The 12,951-nt window shown below is 36.8% G+C and overlaps 3 long non-coding RNA genes across 3 annotated transcripts in view; 1 reads left to right on the forward strand and 2 right to left on the reverse strand.

The window, feature by feature from the left end:
* Nucleotides 1-12,951, reverse strand: part of LOC138128565 (uncharacterized) — a 275,295-nt gene that overhangs the window by 20,526 nt on the left and 241,818 nt on the right. The gene's annotated exons all lie outside the window — the stretch shown is intronic.
* LOC138128564 (uncharacterized) lies at nucleotides 25-1,084 on the forward strand. Its single transcript, XR_011158771.1, has 2 exons — nucleotides 25-642; nucleotides 696-1,084. It is a non-coding gene; the product is annotated as an uncharacterized lncRNA (long non-coding RNA).
* The window catches only part of LOC138128575 (uncharacterized), a 35,716-nt gene continuing 23,797 nt past the window's right edge, over nucleotides 1,033-12,951 (reverse strand). The window contains exon 2 of the long non-coding RNA XR_011158783.1: nucleotides 1,033-11,224. This is a non-coding gene — a long non-coding RNA (uncharacterized lncRNA). The remainder of the gene's footprint in view (nucleotides 11,225-12,951) is intronic.

Consider the following 12,951-nt stretch of genomic DNA (forward strand, 5'->3'; position numbering starts at 1 on the left):
GAAAATATCCATCCTGTCCATTTGTACAGATAAAATCTAATAACCAACAACTGTGATACCACTTTTTTGTTATGACCACAACTTAACCTATTTATAAATCCTAACCTATCTCTTGTAAGATACCGGATCATACTTTGAGCATTTTAGCAAATCGAAGTGGTAACATATGAAATTAGTAGTGGGGATAGAATCGTGGGTAACCGCATCTAAACATATCGTATCATACCGGTATCTCGCAAAAATTTCCTTATAGTGTTGAACATGTTTGTTTTTAGCAAAGGGTGCCCTTAGATATTTGCTTCGACAATAGGATTCGTTAAGTTATTCTATTTTTAATGTAACACACTGCAAAGAAGGAAAAAAGGAAAGATTTTTTGTTTCTAAATTTTAGGTTAGCTGTCAATATGCTCCAATTCATTTACAATTAAAAAAACACAACAATTGACGGTTTCCAACGCCTTCCCAGCCCAGGATTTCATTTGAGCGCACGATACCTACATTGTTAAATCAATTTCTGATTATAAGCACATGCAGCAGTTTCATGACAGGGGACTGTTCACAAAACAGCACAGACCCCTTGGAGGAAGAGGAAATATATCTTGAAGATGTCAATGATGATGTTACTCTATCGCCAAAGCGACGGTAAGTTTATAACAAGTTCTGCCAGCAATAGTATTTCTAAGTAAATTTTGTAGGTGCACAGGTAATACTTTGTACGGAGAAGATTTTTCAAACAGTAGCACAATAGAATTTACCACTCCAACTTCCAGTCCTGTTATAAACACCCCTGCTCATAAGCCATCAAAACAAAACGATCGTAAGGTGGCCAATGACTTAATAGAAGTGGCTCAAGACATAGCGTCTAAAATTAAACCGCAAAACGAAAAGTCTAATACAGACAACGCTTTTGGACAGTATGTAGCTGAAAGGTTGCAAGAGATGGGAGTAGTGCAACGCTCTGCTAAAAGGCGGGCAATTGTATTGCTATTAGAAAACATTTACGTTATTAATTAAATTAAATAATGAGACACATTTTATATTTTATAATTTTATTTGAAATAAGTAAATATTTATATTCACAGTAGTACCCATTTATATTCTTAATGCCCTTTCATTTTGCCAAGGAACAGCTCCTACGTTGGAGGAAAAATATTTACAAATAAGATCTCAGATTTGGTAACACACTCTGGTGGCAGTAGTGGTTGATAGTCTTCCAACAGATGTTAGTGGTTGACTTTCAGATCTCCATTGTCCATTATTTTCGTCGTCCGTATCAACATATCCCAAAGGACAGTACAATTTACAACACCCTTCCTTTAAACAAAAATTATGTAATACTACCACTGCCTTTACCACATTATCAATGTTTGCAACATCAGCAACAATGGTTTGTTTTAAAATGCGCCATCTTGCTACCAGAATACCAAAGGTATTTTCAATCATTCTTCGTGCACGAGACAGGCGGTAATTGAAAATTCTTTTTTCCACGCTTAAATGTCGTCCTCCATAAGGACGCATTATGTATTTTTTTAGGGGAAATATAATTATCTTCTGGAACATTTAACGAACCAGAATCAAGCCGCTGTCCAACAATGCTGTTGCGAAAAATACCGCCATCACTCTACGAACCATATGCACCTATGTCCACAAATTTAAATATGTAACGTGCATCACATGGTGTCAGTAATAATAATAATTGAAGAATAACGATCCACTGTTGGCTAGTGCTTGGATATTAATGTTTCCCATCTAAGGCTCTTATGCAGTTGGGAAAGTTCCATAACTTATAGAAGTCTTGGGAAATCTGTTGCCACTCCTGAGTGCTTGGTTCCTTGCACACTTATTCAAAAGGCTTTAGTTCTTTATCGTTTCAAAATAATGGCTTAAATTCTTTATCGCGAAGTATGTGATCTTCTTGCATTTACCGATTGGTGAAACGTGCTCTCGACAAGTTTAAATTATTATAAAAAAGGGGACATCTTAATTCATTATTCGTCGCTTTGGGACTTTCTCTCGGTCGGGGGAAGCTCAATTAGCTGTTGGTGCGGCGTAGAGCACAAAGAGCCATCGCCAAATTTAGGTGGATAGTGACCCTTTAGGTACAGCTGACACGTGAAGAGAGGTACCCTTGTGAGTCTGTTAAAACCTTTGCCCCTTTTATTTTACCCTTTATTAGACCAGGCTAGACTGAAAGGTTCCAGAGCATCGCGTCGGGTTCAATTTAATTGGGGAAATAATTAAAATGTAAATCGCATCACATAGTTCGCATCTCAAACTCGTATAATGCTGTTCGCGCCAGAAACTTCTCTATTTGCCCAGCTTAGTCATTTATTCATAAGTCAAATCTCAATTCGCGAGCCGCGAGTCAAATCTACCTGAGTCAAATGTCCACCAACTTCTGTTATTGAATTGATTTATTTATTCCTACCATTTGTTGGGACCAAACACCACCACACTCGATTATTTGTTAAATAAAATTTAAGTGAAGTGTGCTCAATCGTTTTAATTCTATTTTTTGAAAAAACCTTCCGAACATTTTTTTACGTCGCCCGTTTCAAACAGAAACAGTCATTTAGTGTAACTGTGCCAGCCACACGGGGCGGCTGAAAGAACACATGTTCGCCCCATAATGTTAAGCTGAGGTGGCTTAACGCCTCTGGATTTCGTCCCTCATTTTTCTCTTCTTTCTCTTCTCTCACTCAATTCTTCTTTCACAGCTATAGGTAACCGTACGGCAAAGTTGTTCCCTTTCACTTTCGTAACTTGCCGGAACGTTATCTTCTTCCTTTCATAAGCTATCTTTCTTCTTCCTGTCCTACTTTTTTAGACCCTGCGGAAAACGACGATTACCACCTGACGCAAATGCGTACGGACTCACAGATGCCTTACTGCAATAACATCTGCAATTTGCCCGGTCGGTGAAAACGAAAAGTAAACAAACCAGCGACATGACCGTTCAAGTCACGTGTAGTACCACCGGAAATGTAATCACTTTGATGCGCAGTACTCTCGAAGGCCGGAACGCCTTATTGCGCGACGGAATAAGGTCGATTATCCCGCGCGACACAGATTTTTGCAAGTACGGGCACTGCGGCACCGAGATTAAAAGCGGAAGCCGGTCGCATTTCGCCGAGAGCCACGAAGGCATGTAACAGCGAGAATTTCGGCTCGTGGTCCAGTCACCTCTCGCACCCGGAGAGGCAATTACCGCACATTTGCATATTCTCGTCATTACCATCGTTCGATAGGAGTATTCCGATCCAGTTTTGGTAACGTTCGGAGCAGCCGATTTACCGTTTTGTTCGAGAGGAACATCGAGACGCTCGAGTTCTTCGGCGAAGGTCTCCGTTAGGTCGCCCTTTTCAACCGAAAAGGTAATTACCGAGTCAATCGCAATTTCGTTACTAACGCCATTCGTTAGGGGTGTTATGTTATGTTATGTTATGTCAGGTTACGTTACGTTACGTATTGATTACGTTACGCTATGGTAATGGTATCGGTTCCGCGCCGTACCGTTGAAGTTTGGTTTTTGCTGCGTATCGTACCGTCCTAGTCGGATCTTCCGTCTACGCATCCGGAATTTAAGAAGCGCTCGTTCATCGCCGCATCTCCAGTAAAGCGAGGACACCGTCGAGGATTCACCCCCATTCAAAGCACAGGCCGACAGATAAGTCGCTCATTTCTATATCGTTTTTCATATCGCACGACGTGACACGACATATGTAGGACACGCTCATTTCCGTTTCTCTATGTTCCGAATCATATGGTAAATAATTTTCGAGTCCAACTATTGTACAAATTTCCGATCTCAAGTTTTTCCATTTTTTTTATAACGCCAATTTAAGACATGGAATAATTATTAAGTTTCATTAAAGTGTTCGGCAACGACGAACACGCCAAGTCATAATTATATTAGTTTCATCCATAAGCATAGTCATTAATTTACTGGTTACCTGTAAAAGGAAAGCTTTTCTTAAAAACCAAAGGGTATTAATATAATGTTCACCAAATTAAATTATACACCCCTAGGGCTGTCCTCCAAAAAATTAAATTAACATCAAAAATTCCTAGTGGACACCAAATAATGACACTTTGGAAAATGAGAACAGCGTCACCAAAATAGGAATGTTGCGTATTGTTTTACTGTTGCTTGTATTGTAAATGCTATATGTTTACCTATTTTACTAAATGTTCACCAAATGTGGAACGCTCACGTTACGCGCCTTTACTGCAAATACAGGGTTATTCTAAATTATTGTAGTCGAAGTAGGCCATGCCCATGTTATTACGTTTTTGCCGCTTTCATGTGAACTGTCAGTTGTGTCGCTGTCACTGTCATTTTTTAGGTGAAAAGTGCAGTGATGAGGATTTTATTTATTTTTGTTAAATTAACGATTGAATCCAGAAATATTGAGTTGTTCTACAATCAATTTTAAAAATAGTGAGTTGTTTTGCACCCAATTTAACACATCATTTTGATGATTTTTTTATGTGGAGCGGCAACCATAAATTTTACATTCAGTTTTCACGCCTACTTCGACTACAATCATTTAGAATAACCCTGTATAAATATTCACGCTATCCATTTATATTAAGCACTTGCTAAAGAAAACTACTTTTTCGAAAACTGATAAAAATATGTTCACATTTACATGACCTAAATCGATTGTCAAAGTGACTGTTTTTTGTTCACTGGATACTGGATTTATATTTTATTTTTCCGATGTCGAAAATTTAGAGCCCTTATCCCGGCAACTGAACACAACAGCTCCCAAATTAGTTGCCTGGCGCCCATAAAACGAACCCACACCAGAGCCCCGAACAAAATCCTGAGAGCTCGGTCCAGTCACTGTCCTACTTTGGGTCATATCTATCGAAAATTAGTATAGAAATCAAAAATGAAATTAAAAAACTCGTTGATTTTGATTTTCGAATAAAAGCAAAAGTAGTATTGGAGTCTCTTTCGACAAAAGGAATGGAAGTCCCAAAAAAACCTTCGTTAATAATTACTTAGCTTTTTTAAGAAAGAAAAGATTTGGGTCCTGTACTATGCCGGCCAAAAAATTTTGGCCGTCATTGTCTGTCAATTAAAAAAAAAAAAATTGTAATCCGTACTTTATTGTCATCATGATTACCGTCTTGATTATGAACGTTATTTTTTGGGTGGTAAATTTCAAAACTCAAAATTATTAATTATTTTTTCATTTCTACTACACAGAACGTTTACCTCAGGTTATCTAAGTATGTACGATTGCTCTAATTTTGTTTATTCATGTCGGATTTTTGGAATATCTTAGCTTCAAACAGTTTAAATTGATTGTCAAAATGACAAGAATCGAAAGTGGGGTTACGATTCCTAAAGGTTTATTTACACTTTACTTGAATGTCAAGAAAGTGACGGCCAAATTTTTTGGCCGCCATAGTACAATAAGCCTCGGTGAATTAGAACGAATTCTCATCGAAAAATCCGCGATTCCTACAATTGATCCAGATGCTTTTGTAGTCGCGAATGTTATTGAATACAATGAGCCGACATTTTTCCGATTCTTTGTTTCATCCAAAACGTTGTTGGCATTAGCAAGGAACGTTAAACATATTCATGCTGATGCAACTTATAAACTAGTGTGGCAAGGGTTCCCTGTTTTGGTTTTTGGCTCCACTAATAGAAACAGACAATTTCACTGTTTTGGAATTCTTCCTCCCCGTGAAGAAAATTGTTCTTCTTTTCTTCACTAACACTTATACGACATAATTTTGTCACTGGTCGTCGATAAATTCCCGTCGCAGTTTTTACGTCAACTACGCGGATGATACCATCGCGCCCACGGTAAACTGCCTCGATTTTTCCTATTTTCCAAGGGTTTCTTGGGGCAGTGTCATCTATATACTATGATAACAACGTCGGAGATTTTTGTAGGTTCGGCATTCTTTTTCCATTTTTTTTCGACACGTCAATGTCGGTGGATATTCTTTCACCCATCCAGAAGACGATCCAAGCAGGAAATGATCTGGAGTCAAAGCTTTAGGGTCGTCAGGGTCAACGGACACGTGCGTCAAAAGTCGTGAATTTATTATTCCTTCGGCTTCTGTCAATAATGTCAGCAGAACTTCGTCTTTGATATTCTGTCCATGAAGAATTACGTAGAATGTCTGCTTGATGGAACGTACCATTCGTTCCCAGGCTCCTCCCGTGTGAGGAGCTGAAGGAGGTATAAAGTGCCACTCGATACCTTTGGCGGTCAATGTCTGCTTCAGTTTTGTCTCATCCAAATCTGTGATTGCATTTTTTAATTCTTCATTAGCTCCTCGTAGATTTGTACCGTTGTCCGAATATATTTGCATAGAAAGTCCCCTTCTGGCAATCATTCTACGAATTGCCATTATAGCTGAGCAATTGATCGAGAAGAATATGAAGTAAGTGTAATGAAACAAAGCTCTAACCGAGAATGGAAGTGGCCAAAATTAACAGACCAAATTTTATATACAAAACATCAAATTGTCTAAAAAATTACGGAACCGAAACCTCTAACCTCTGGGGGTTTTTATAACGTCCAGATGTAGATCTACCTATTAGTCCAATCAATAGAGAGTTTTACCTTGCAAAAGGTACAGAAAAGTTTATACTTGGCAAGTATCTTCTATCAGGCATATTATTAATATTGTTGAGTTTGCGACCTTGGGGGGTTGCCGCTCGCCCCGCCATATTGGAGAATAGGGGTGCAAAATCACATTTTTGCGATTATTTCATTATCCGTGCGAGATACGTCTATCTAAGTTATTATAGAAAGGGGTTATGGCATTATCCTTATTTCACTGTATCCAAACGCAACACATATCATTCAACCACTGGATGTTGCAGTATTTCGTCCCCTCAAGCTTGGATGGCAAAGAACTCTGCACCCCTTCTCCACAAGACTTGAATCAATATTTAAAAAAAAAACACTGTAGTAAATGGTTTTAGGCTGTGTGGGATTTCCCCTTTCAATCCAGATGCAGTAGACTACACCAAGTTTGCATCCGTTTCACAGAAAAAAACAACTAGTGAAGCACCCAAACCAACACAAAGTTTGACACATCTACAATACTTAGAATCCAAAATAAATCTAGATGTTGTTTCACAGTTTTATGAAACGATATCAAACAGTGTTGATGATGAATGGCAATGCAATGTATGCTTTAAGAAATTATATACTAGTATTACACGTACGGTCGGTGGACAAATAAAACTGGGACACTTAAAATTTAATCTATGTAAATCAGACCATTGAATTGTCAATATATTTGTCAGTGTCTATATTATATGTCATACCAAAGTTAACCTATTTGTGATAAAGCCGTAATTAAACGATGCAAATTTGTAAATTTTGACTTACGTGATTGTCATTTTTGTCCCAGTTTTATTTGTCCATCGACTGTATGTCTTACAACATTTTATCGACGATCGTGTGATCATCGCATCGGTTTCAACATAAATTTGTACAAAATAATTATCATTGATTCAATATTTTATGAATAATCAAAGTCGTTTGAGAACCACGTCGTTTAGCAACCTACTTCTAAACAATGTTTTCAACAAATTATATTGTTGTATTCTGATAGTTCTGTGCCATAAAAGCGTGCCCTAAAAGTTTTGTGGCACGATTCCGTCATTTCACTAAACGTCAACTTTGACAACGATTTTTAGTGCAAAAAATGACTACTTTTTATACGATCGTAGATAATAGTATATTATGATACAAGTTTATAAGGAAGCCTTTAAAGCACGCGCGACGAGTTTAAGAGCACGACGCGTAGCGGAGTGCTTTTAACGTCGCAAGTGCTTTAAAGGCCCTTATAAACGTGTATCATATGCTATTTTTTATTATACCTGCACTACAATCTGAAAATTATTACAAAAAAAAGTAAATTGAAATACCTTTTTCGAAGTAATCTGTATCATTAATCGTTGACATAGAAATGGTCAATTGTTGTTGTTTCGTTGCTACAGCGTGATCAACAAGGACTGAAGCTGTTGGCAGCAAATGACAGCAAAATATTCCCAAAGTATGAAAATTTCTTGTGCGTCAGTGTTGGCACCCGCTGTAAGTTGTGAATGTCAAAAAATTTAGGTTATGTTACGGGTTGGTAGTTTTAAAACACGATACGTACAAAACGACCAAAAACAGTATAAAAAGTAATTAGCCATACTTAATTAAATAGCCCACTGTTTCGATATTCATAAAAGCGACAGGCCGTGCCCGCATACCCCTCCTAAGAAACAGAAACATGTTTTATGCGTTATTATTTTCAAGCTGAAAGTCTGCGGGATGCAGGGATTGGATCCGGGAAAATTTGTAAGGGTGGAACTTTAATTTCTTCTTTAAAATGGTTAGGCAACTTCCATATGACAAGCCTGTAAAGTAAGGAAAAGGAATGACGGGATTTTTAATGGTAAGAATTATTAGGCCCTGCATTAAACGTGCCCAACAAAGAACTTTGGATGCGTGTGTTTTAAATAAGAATCACACCCTTTTGGAGTGAAAGTTTTCGCATTGAGTTTCGAGGGCTTTGTTCCATTCTACCTCGAACGTTCTCGACTACATCTTCTGTGAGTGTAGATGTTCTTTCTACTTGTAGGTTTTGCCTTTTTCACATCACCTGTTTGCAGGTAACGTTGCACCAACCTCGTGCAATGCTGCCTAAACGCAACTAAGGTAATAACTGGCTCGGGGAACATTTGTTGAAATTGGTGAAATGCATCGTCCGTGCTCCGTGGAATACTACCAACCGTTAGCAGCATCAAAATTTCCAGTCCGAAAGTACGCCATACCAATAAAAATGTCTTGCTCTAGTGTAAAAACCATTTTAATTAATAAATTGATACAAAAATGACACTTGATTTTGAAGTTTGAATTTGCCCGTCAAAATTGACAACTGAAAATGTAATGCTACCAACTTCACTGAAATTTTTATCGTGTTGTCATTGTTGCCAACAGCTTCAGTCCTTGTTGATCACTCTGTATTATAAATTGTGTGTAAATGACTATTTACCATTGTTCAAAATATAGGTGGATTTGTTGTTACCTAAGCGACTTTAAAGCTTTAGTGTTTTAAGGGGCCGATTTTGCACGGATTTTAGTGTCAAAAACAGATATTATGATTCAGGTATAAAAAAAAAAATTATTAAAGTAGTTTAAAATTGTTGAAGTAGAATTTTATTTATTTTGATGTAATTATGATTTCCAGTGTTTTATGTTTATGAAATAAAACTGCACATTTCTTCATTTTCATTTCTTTATTTAAAAAGATGTCCATTGAAAATTATTATTACTGTTTGACGTTTGTTGAGTTTACATTATGTCAGCCTACTTGCCAAGCCACGTGGTAAATTTAATAAATTTATTTTTGTTCTAATTCCGTAATTATTTTGTTTTGTACGATAGGCCAAACTGAAACTGATTTATAAAATACTAATCTAATATCCTGCCAAATTTCTTAAAAATTCCTACTAAATAGTAGTTTATTTAACGAGTTTGTGTGTAAATTGGGTCTTTTTTTGGTATGAGTGGGTCAGTTTAAAACGCGAGTGAAACGAGCGTTTTAAAGGCCCACGAGTGCCAAAAAAGGCCCAATTACACACGAACGAGTTGAATACAACGTTTTTTTGTTCGACGAGCCCCTTAAAGGCTCGAAATCGATTAAAATCATTAAAATTAGCTTGACGTTTGGTTTGACAAGTTGTGACATTTATCAAAATCGTTCACACAGGAGAAAATTCTCGAATTCTGACAGTGTCGAACAAAAAAAGCTTATTAACAGACCCTAAACTTTTTAGCATGTAAATCCCTATGGCCAGCATTAAAAAAAAGGCACTGTATGTACAACTGCTCTGGTTGACCCCCCGCCGAGGGCCAAAGCGGTTATTGACTTTGGTCGAACTTTTCTACTGTGCTTCAAAATTACTGACTATTGAGATGGAAAAACGTAAATAACAAAAAACTAGAATACATTTATCTTTCAAACGAAAAAGAACTAACAACTTTGAAGCATATAACAGGTAAGTTAGCGTAGGAAAAATATGGTTATAAACCAAAACAATTAATTGCAGTAAGACTAGGTACAAATTGTTGTTTTACATTTTTAGCTGCAAGAAACTTGATTTACCTTATTTGAACAAAAACAGTACCGCAGAAACTTCTTCAAAGAATTTGGACGTTGATATCTTAGATAATATGCTTGTAAAAAATATGAAATTGTTTTCTTTAGGAAAATCATCCTGAGTGCTTTATCAATGAAGAATGTTTGGGTACTACCACAAATTCATCATTTGAAAGTGAGCTTAGTTCTGTGGAACCAGCTACCGATGATTTTAAAGTAAAGACTACATACAATTTTATTTTTATTTTATGTAATTGTAAATAATTTTCTATTAGGATCAAGATTTCTGTGTGTCAGGGCGATGAGTAGTCCAATTTCAACACTTCTTTGAATCGTTACAAAATATTTGTGTTCATAATTATAAATATGAATGTAATCTACAAAATTTAAAAATTATCAAAATAGTCCAACAAGGATTGAATTCAAATGGAATATGTGCCAGATGCATTTTAAAATCTCTACACATGAAATGGATGTGGATTCTACAATTTGCAAGAATTATTTTCTGCAATGGACATACGATCGAAGAGTCAAAGAACTTAAGATAAATATAACAACATAGTTAGCAATGCGTGGGAAACAACTGCTACAATAGCGATGCAAGAATCGGCAAAAAAGAAGCTGCTTTTGCCATTAAAAATAGTCAAGTTGATGACCATGGTATTCCTTGCAGATGGATGCTGGTCCAAACGAAGTTACCGAACAAACTACAATGCTCTTGCAGGTGCAGGAGCCATTGTTGGGTTACACACTCGCGAAGTACTCTACCTAGGAGTAAAAAAAATTTTGCATAATCTGCAATTTTTAGAAAGTAAACAGAATTGAACCCAAGGACCATGTATGTTGGGAAAATTACGAGGGAAGCTCCACAGGAATGGAAATAATTTTAGAAGGGTTAAAAATATGTTTAGAAGTATATGGAGTTAAATACACCACTCTAGTTGCAGATGGAGACAGCAGTACTTACAAGAAAATTTTAGACGCTCAACCATACCAAATACCAGTAGAGAAGATAGAGTGCAGAAATCATCTGCGCAGAAATTATTGCAACAAATTGCGTAGCATTGCAGGAGTTACACATTTACCTCTGAAACTTAGAAAACTTCTCAGTGGAGAATTTTTAGATTAAGGGCTACAGTTACAGGTGCAATAAAGTTCAAAAGAAGTATGAGCGATTCTATTTCAAACAAGATAAAGTTACTAAAACAAGATATGTACTGACAACAGTCTTTATCATGTCTTCGCTTGTCATGATAGTTGTGATGCATATTTTTGTAAAAAAAAAAAAACGGAAGCCGAAAATCTTGTGGAATTGTTGAAAGAGGAAAATGAATTCTACAAGAAATTATCCGTAACAATTCGAAGTTTGCCGGTTCATTCAAGAAGACTTTTGCATGATATTGACAGCAATGTAGTTGAACAATTTCACTCAGTTGTAGTCAAATTTGTCGGAGGAAAACGCATAAATTATTCGAAAGGCAGTTCCTATAGAGCAAGATGTCACGCAGCAGTAGTTTCATTTAACACCAAACGGCCACATTATGGTTTACATAATGATAATAACAATAATAAACAAAAAAAAGCAAGCATTTCTTTTAGATATAGCTGTTCCAAATTCACATAATATAACACACACATATAACACAAAAATTAATAAATATTTAGAGCTCTCCGTTGCTATGAGAAATCTTTGGTGTTTAGAAAAAAATTCGATTTTACCACTTATAATTTCAGCAACGGGAATAGTACCGCAATCTCTTTTTAAAAATTTTAAAATTCTGGATTTACGTAACACATTGGTAGTTGAAATTCAAAAAGGTTTATTATTATACTTCCTTAACATTGACACAGAACATAATAAAACACAACAAAGTCAAAATGTGGAGGCGAGACGCCGGTAATTATGTTGATTAGCACTGCACTATTACTTGATAGTAATATCCGTAATAGTGTATGTACTCCGGCACAATTGCCGTGCCGCCGGGTGGTGGAGGGTTCAAAGAATAAATTAAAACTGTAGTCGGCAAAGTCCCCTAAAAATTACAACGTTTCGAATTGAGAAGACGAGGTAAAGTAAAAAGACAACTGACCTACGCCAAGATATATAAGAAGAAGAAAAAGTCCGATCAAGCAAAAGATAAGGATTATGGGGTATTTTGTCAAATTGCTGACATGAATCCTGACGTATCTGAAGCGGCTAGATCCTCCTTTATTTAACAAAGTAAGTTCGTACAAAAGGCTAAAACGCATAATAGGATTTTGCTTACGGTTTGTTCACAATTGCACCAATCCAAACAACAAAAATTTGGGCGCGTTAAGCTGTGGCGAACTTCAAGCAGCCAACGTCGCGATCGTAAAGATTGTACAAAAACAAGCATTTCACCGCGAAATTGACGAATTAAGAAAGGGAAAGCAATTGAGTAAAAACAGCCACTTAATCCCTCTAAACGCATTTTTAGATGAAAACGGACTTTTGCGGGTAGGAGGGCGCTTACAGAACGCAAAAATTAATTTCGATTCAAAACACCAAATGCTGCTGCCAAAAAGTCATATCGTTACAAAATTAATAATTCGGGATACGCACATCACCACATTGCATTCAGGTACCCAGGCAACAATTGCAGCGGTGAGATCAACCTTTTGGCCACTGGCCATTAAAGGAACAACAAAGAGAATAATTTACAATTGCGTAAGGTGCCGTCACACTAAACCCGTCCAATATTTTCAATTAATGGGTAATTTACCAACAGACCGCGTGACACCATCCCGCCCGTTCCAAAACTGCGGAGTGGATTATGCGGGCCCTATTCTAAT

This window comes from Tenebrio molitor, chromosome 4 (genome assembly GCF_963966145.1).
Source record: "Tenebrio molitor chromosome 4, icTenMoli1.1, whole genome shotgun sequence".
Classification (NCBI taxonomy): Eukaryota; Metazoa; Arthropoda; class Insecta; order Coleoptera; family Tenebrionidae; genus Tenebrio; species Tenebrio molitor.